Source organism: Dipodomys ordii, unplaced genomic scaffold (assembly GCF_000151885.1).
Source record: "Dipodomys ordii isolate 6190 unplaced genomic scaffold, Dord_2.0 Scaffold76, whole genome shotgun sequence".
Classification (NCBI taxonomy): Eukaryota; Metazoa; Chordata; class Mammalia; order Rodentia; family Heteromyidae; genus Dipodomys; species Dipodomys ordii.
In genome coordinates this window covers 8,090,582-8,097,741 of record NW_012267292.1, presented here as the reverse complement: position 1 = coordinate 8,097,741, position 7,160 = coordinate 8,090,582, and the positions used below count along the sequence as shown (strand labels likewise).

Below are 7,160 nucleotides of genomic sequence, written 5' to 3'. Positions count from 1 at the left end.
CTCTCTCTGGTGGCTTATGCCCCAGGGAATGCAGGTGCTATGTAGAGGTACTGGTAAGAGGACTCTGCATTTTGTTTCACATTCTCAGCCCTAACCTCAGCTTGAACTTAGAGCCTGGATGCTGTCTGGTAGCTATTTTGCTCAAGACTAGTGCACTACCTCTTTAGCCACAGCTCTACTTAAGGCTATATGATGGTTATTTGAAGATAAGAATACCTTGGACTTTCCTGACTTCTAATCAAGATCTTGATCCTGAGTAGCTAGGATTACAGTTGTGAGCTGCCAGCCTTTAACATTCTTTGCTACCGCTTCCAAGTCATTTTGGGGCTAACCTTGCTAAGGTTGTAGTTAAATATACCTATTAGTCAAGAGAAATTAGTCAGTATGAAATCAGAATTTGGGGCGGGGGTAAAACCAAAATTGTAGTTAAAATTCATTTTTAAAGATTTGCTTGCTGATTGAGTTGTACTGAGTTTTCCTTGCACCCATTGCTGAAAAAAATATGGTCAGTAAATTCCAAAATCATAATGCAAAGAAGTTTCTAGCAATAGTAAGGAATATCTAGCACTTGGGCTGGTATAAGACTGAAAATTTGGGCTGGGAAGGTGACTCAGTGGTAGAGCCCTTGCCTTGCATGCATGAGGCCCTGGGTTCGATTCCTCAGCACCACATAAGCAAAAAGAAAAAAGTCAGAAGTGGTGCTGTGGCTCAAGTGGTAGAGCGCTAGCCTTGAGCTGAAGAGCTGAGGGACAGCGCCCAGGCCCAGAGTTCAGGCCCCACGACCGGACCCAAAAAAAAACCCCAAAAAAACAAAAAGAGAAGAAGGAAGGAAGGAGGGATGGAAGGAAGGAAGGAAGGAAAGAAGGAAGGGAGGGAGGGAGGGATGGAGGGAGGAAGGAAGGAAGGAAGGAAGAGGGAAGGGAGGGAAGAAGGAAGAGGGAAGGGAGGGAAGAAGGAAGGAAGGGAGGGAGGGAGAAAGGGAAGGAAGGAAGGAATGCAGGAAGGAAGGAAGGGAAGGAAGGGAGGGAGGGAGGGAGACACAGAGTAGAGAGAGACAGAAAAGTAAGACAGGGCAGGCCAGGGCAAGGCAAAAGAAAAGCCAGGCCACCAGTGGCTCATGCCTGTAATCCTAGCTACTCAAGAAGCTAGACTCTGAGGATGACAGTTTAAAGCCAGCTGGGACAAGAAAGTCCCTAAGACTCTTTGTTGTTGTTGTTTGTCAGTCATGGAGCTTGAACTATGGGCCTGGGCGATGTCCCTCAGCTCTTCAGCTCAAGGCTAGAGCTCTACCACTAGAGCCACAGCACCACTTCCGGCTTTTTCTGTTTATGTGATGCTGAGAATCGAACCTAGGGCCTCATGCATGCAAGGCACGCACTCTAGCACTGAGCCACCTTTCCAGCCCCCCAATTAAAAACATCAAATCTAATTTCCATCTCCAATTAAAAACACCAAAAAGCCAGAAATAGTGCTGTGGCTCAAGTTGTAAAAGGCTAGCCTTGAGCATGAAAGCTCAGAGACAGCCCTGAGTTCAAGCCCCAGTACAGAAAGAGAGAGAGAGAGAGAGAGAGAAGAAAAAGTAAAATACCATTTTTACCTTGTCATTCACAGAAAAATAAGCAGTTGATCTTATAAAAATAGGCAGAGATCTGGATTTGGTTCAAGGACTGTATATAACTTGACAACCCCTATTGTACAGAATTAAGGTTTCAGATAAACCTTTTCTCTGGAGTCTAAAAGATTAGGTAAGAATTGTTGCCTGCCAATATCAACACAGTTTAACTTCTTTTTAGCCTACCATATACACTCTTTCCTGGCAGAGCAATGAGTAGGAAATTGTGAGATTATTTTTTTAGTTGCCCCTCTTCTAGAGATTTCCCTTCCATCTCTGGATTCCCTGCCCAAGATCTCCTCCCATGAAACTACTTGGAGGCTGCCCAGTCCGTGCTTTGAGTCAGGAGATCTGGTATGTAAGTTACCTAACACAGAACGTTGCAGAGGTGGGGCTGGCGTCATAATTGTAGGATATTATCAAAGAACTAATTACTGATCAAAAGTTGGTTTGAATCCACTACAGCCTCAGTATTCTTCAGATCCATCTGTGCTGTTTTCTGCCTCTCTCAGAGTCAAGGATTCTGTGGATTCTGTCCTGTTCCGTGGCAGATGTAGCAGCAGCAGCAGCAGCAGAGCTAGTTCCCTGGGCACTATGGATGGTCCCCTCCCACACTTGCTCAGTCCTAGGTTCTAGTACCTGCTTCTGGGATAGGTTATTGCCCCTGGCTTAGTTTACCCCATCATTACCACTACTCTGTGTGTGTGTGTGTGTGTGTGTGTGTGTTGGTACTAGAGCTTGAACTATCGGCACTGCCCCTCAGTTTTTTCACTCAAGGTTGCCACAACTTGAGCCATAGCTCCACTTCTACATTTGTTTGTTTGTTTGTTTTGCTGGTTCATTGGAGATAAGAGTCTCGTTGGCATCTTGTGGATATTCCAGCCCTATCGGTCTTTGAACTTTGATCTTCACATCTCAGCCTCCTGAGTAGCTAAGATTACAGGCATAAGCCAGCAGTACCTGGCCACCACTTACTTACTCTTAACATTGAGTGAAATATGACTGAGGGCTGTCAGAGAAACTTTCCTAGGTGCATTATGAAAAAAAATGGAATTTCCTGAAGTTAAGGAAGAGCGATTGATACCAGAGTCAGTGTGGCTATCTATCTGGGTCCTTGCCTCTTGTGGAGTTCAGGCAAGAGGCAAAACTAGTGGAAGTGATAGGAAGGTGCATTTGGAATGGAATGTGTTGGTGGGGTGGTGGAGGCACTTACCCAATACACCAAATAGAGACATAATGAAGGGCAGAAAAAGAATGTTTATTATGATGCCCAAAAATGCTACCAGAGGATGTCTCTCCAGTCACCTTGGCCATCTTTTTTTTTTTTTTTTGTCGGTCGTGGGGCCTGAACTCAGCCTGGGCACTGTACCTCAGTTCTTCAGCTCAAGGCTAATCCTCTACCACTTGAACTATAGTGCCACTTCCTGCTTTTTCTGCTTATGTGGTGCTGGGGAATCGAACCCAGGGCCTCATGCATGCAAGGCAAGCGCTCTACCACTGAGCCACCTTCCCAGCCCACCTTGGCCATCTTTTGCGTATGGGCATGAACATTAGGTTTAAGTAGAGGAAGAGATGGGGGCAAAGATATACATAGTTTAAGAATGTCAGCTAAAAGTGTGATCTAGTTGGTCACCTGTGTCTCCTATATTCCAGACGGTTTTATTGCTGTCATCACTTAGAGAGTGCAATCTGGTTTCCAATGAGAGGATTTTCCAGCTCCAGCACACAGCTTGGCCATTGCAGGTAACTGTCCTCACTTGGGACTGGTTTGTCCTATAAGGCTCTACTGTTCCCCAGGTGGAGTTTCTGTCCCTTGTCATAAAGATGTTATTGATCCCTCCTTTCTTTCATGGAACCCAAGGTAATTGCACATTGATTATAGGGAGAGTGACTTAGTAAAAGCAAATATAAAATGGAGGCAGATATGCTTAGGTTTTCTCCCTATTTAATTCATGGGTCCAAGTAAAGAGTCAGTGCTTTTCAGCAAAAATTGTAAGTACCTGTTACAAATATACTTTCAATCGACTGAAACTAGGTTGTCTCTTAGATGAAAATGTCAGCCTTAGCCTTTGGAGTTTGAGGACTGAGTGAGATTGCCTGGGAGATTTCTATCTCCCTGGCCCAGCTAGCAGGGCTGGGTTCATCTGTGAGTCTGTTTGTTTTAATTAATAATAAAAATAAAAGGAAATACTTGAGTTAGACTTTCTCCCATGAACTTGTGTTGCCTGTGATCTGTTACCTCACAGTATTTAATTGTGGCCAATTTGCTTGTCTTCCTCTCTGAAAGAAGCCTAGGGCAAGGACTGTCTTGTTCCCTGTTTTGGACTTATGTGCCTGGCATACTACTAGCTGGTTCAGATCAACCATCTGATGAGGAGCTGAATAAAGAGTCCACTAGTCACTAGTTAACTGTGTGATCTCTACACAAATCTATGTGCTTCCTGAGGTGATTTCCACCTAAATTCAAAGGTTCATTCTTTGCAATGTCCTTATCTTACCCACCACTGAAGAAGAATTCAACTCACTTTGCAAATCAGTTCTAGGCAGATACAGTTCCTATATGTATATGCCACCTTATAATATTTTAAATGTCTCCAATAATCCATTTGTATCACAGTGTTACTGTATCATAGCAACAGAAGAAGCACAAGTCTGGTGATTATTGACTCCATTTCAATCACTCACAGGCCTTTTGTTCCTACATACAGAAATCATTGTTCAGGAAGAATTGTCATTTATAAACATGAGATGGATGCTCAAAAAATTATAAAAATTCCACTCAATAAGACAGATTGGGAGGGAAGATGAATTGTTTGAATATATAATATTTTTAGGTACAGGGCTAAGAGTGCCATGGCTTACTGCTATTTCTTCATAGAGCATTTTAGCAAGGCTTTAAAAAAATCTTTATTGAGGCTTTTTAAGCTCTAGTAAATAGGGTTTGGAGATTGTATTATCCAATTTCATTCATTCTTAAAGGTCTTATTTTTAAAATCTTTCCTATCTCTATGTTCTGTATATCTTCAGGTTAATCATTGCACCGACTCGGGAGAGAGATATGGTTGGAATCACTAGAAACCAAAATGCAGTTGGACTCACACCTGTAATCCTAGCTACTAGGGAGGCTAAGATCTGGGTACCTGGTTCAAAATTAGCCAGGACAGGAAAATGCATGAGACCAACTAACCACCAAAAAGTAGAGCTGTGGCTCAAATGAAAGGACGCCACTCTTGAGTGAACAAAGCTAAAGGAAAGCTCCTAAGCCCTGAGTTGGAGGAGGTGTCCATGCAAAAGCTGATGGTGACTGCAGCTTCCATTAGGTGGATAATTTGTACTTGTTATCTGCTTTCCCCTACCAGAATGCAGACTCCACTCATATCTCGCTGATTTCCTCATTTCCAGTCCTGGGACTTGAACCCAGGGCCTGGCACTGTCCCTCAGCTTCTTTTGCTCAAACTAACACTCTACCACTTGAGCTACAGTGCCACTTCTGGCTTTTTTTTTATTTATATGGTACTGAGGAAATGAACCCTGGGCTTCGTGAATGCTAGGCAAACACTCTACCAATGGCCACATGCCCAGCCCTCATTGATATATTTTTATTCCCTAGAAGAAACTCAGGTAGTGATGATGGCATCTGTTTGGAATTACAACACTCTAGAAGCTGAGGCAGAAGGATTGTATGTTCTAGGACTGACCTGGGATAGACAGCAAGATCCTTCCTCAAAAACATAAAGATAAAGGAGGAGGCAACAATGCTTGGTAAGAAATGCACTCATTACCTTGCCCATGTAATTGTGGTATTTTCACAATAAAAAAAACACACAAAGAAAGAAACATATGTATATAGAGAACATACAGAGAGACAAACAGACAGATGCACCAGGTCAAACAAATGCTTAGTAAATATTTGATAAATAAATAATTGCTTGTCCTTTATGAGTTGGATTAAGTTGCCTTCTGGGTATAGAAAATCACCTATCCGGGGCTGGGAAGGTGACTCAGTGGTAGAGCGTTTGCCTTGCATGCATGAGGCCCTGGGTTCGATTCCTCAGCACCACATAAGCAAAAAAGAAAAAAAGCCGGAAGTGGCGCTGTGGCTCAAGTGGTAGAGCACTCGCCTTGAGCTGAAGAGCTGAGGGACAATGCCCAGGCCCAGAGTTCAGGCCCCACGACCAGACCCCCCCTCCCCCAAAAATAATAATATCAATAAAATAATTTTAAAAAAGAAGAAAAAAAGGAAAGAAATAATGAAAATTAAATCAGGAGTATTTTTTCTGTTTACATAAAAACCAAGAAAAGGAGCAGGGCAGCGGTGGCTCACACCTGTAATCCTAGATACTCAGGTGGCTGAGAGATCTGAGGATTGTGGTTCAAAGCCAGCCTAGGCAGGAAAGTCCCTGTGAGATTCTTATCTCTGATTAACCACTCAAAACTGGAAGTGGTGCTGTGGTTCAAGTGGTAGAGTGCTAGCCTGGAGTCTGGGCCCTGAGTTCATAGCCCTAAAACCACCACCAACAACAACAACAAAAAAGGAAAATTCCTTCTGTCTGGCCATAGTGAGTATATATATAGTATTAGTATCCTTTATAAGGTAAGAAGTCATGCTTTAATCTTAGGAAGAACAAGATAAGAAAATTTACCCATAAATCCCCAAAAGTATTGATTTCTACTTAGCTCTTTTTTAATCATAAAGAGCAATTGCCTTAGTTAATGTTCTAAGGTTTGTTTACACTATTAGTAGAATGTGAACTCAAGTGCTTTGACTCTTGCTGGGCTTGCTTAATTTGACTGGGGCTTCACTATTCTTGCCATGCCTTCAGTTCATTACCTTGTTGGTTAATTGGAGATTGATTTTTGTTCACAGGCTGTCTTTGATCTGTGATCCTCTAGATCTCAGACTCCTGAGTAGCTAGGATTATGGATGTAACCCACTGGTGTTCTGCACAACTGAAGTCTTTCATCAGGCATTTACATCCCTTATTGAGAAACTGAATGAGTAGGGCCATATAATACAATGTGAAAACAAAAATTGTTTTCCAGGATATTTTCATCACTTTTTGCAGAATATTAGTTAAAAATACTTGTAATCCACAGGTTTTTTTTTTTTTAAATAATACCCTAAAGGATGTCAGTAATAAGATCTTACTTTGTTTTGTTTTAGGGTTTTATTTGTTTTGGGGTTTTTTGTTGGTCATGGGACTTGAACTCTGGGCCTGGGCTCTTCAGCTCCAGGTTAATGCTCTACCACTTGAGCCACAGTGCCATTTCTGGCTTTTTCTGTGTATGTGGTGTTGAGGAATCGAACCAGGGCCTCATGCATGCGAGGCAAACACTCTACCACTGAGTCACCTTCCCAGCCCTCCACAGATTTTTTTTTTTTTTTTTTACCAGTCATGGTGCCTGAACTCTGGGCCTGGGCAATGTCCCTCAGCTCTTCAGCTCAAGGCTGGTGCTCTGCTACTTGAGCCACAGCACCACTTCCAGCTTTTTCTGCTTATGTGGTGCTGAGGAATCGAACCCAGGGCCTCATGCATGCAAGGCAAGC

General features: G+C 42.8%; 1 pseudogene; it reads right to left on the bottom strand.

Moving 5' to 3' along the window:
* Window positions 1–302: 302 nt before the first annotated feature.
* Window positions 303–7,160, bottom strand: part of LOC105991710 — a 41,217-nt pseudogene continuing 34,359 nt past the window's right edge.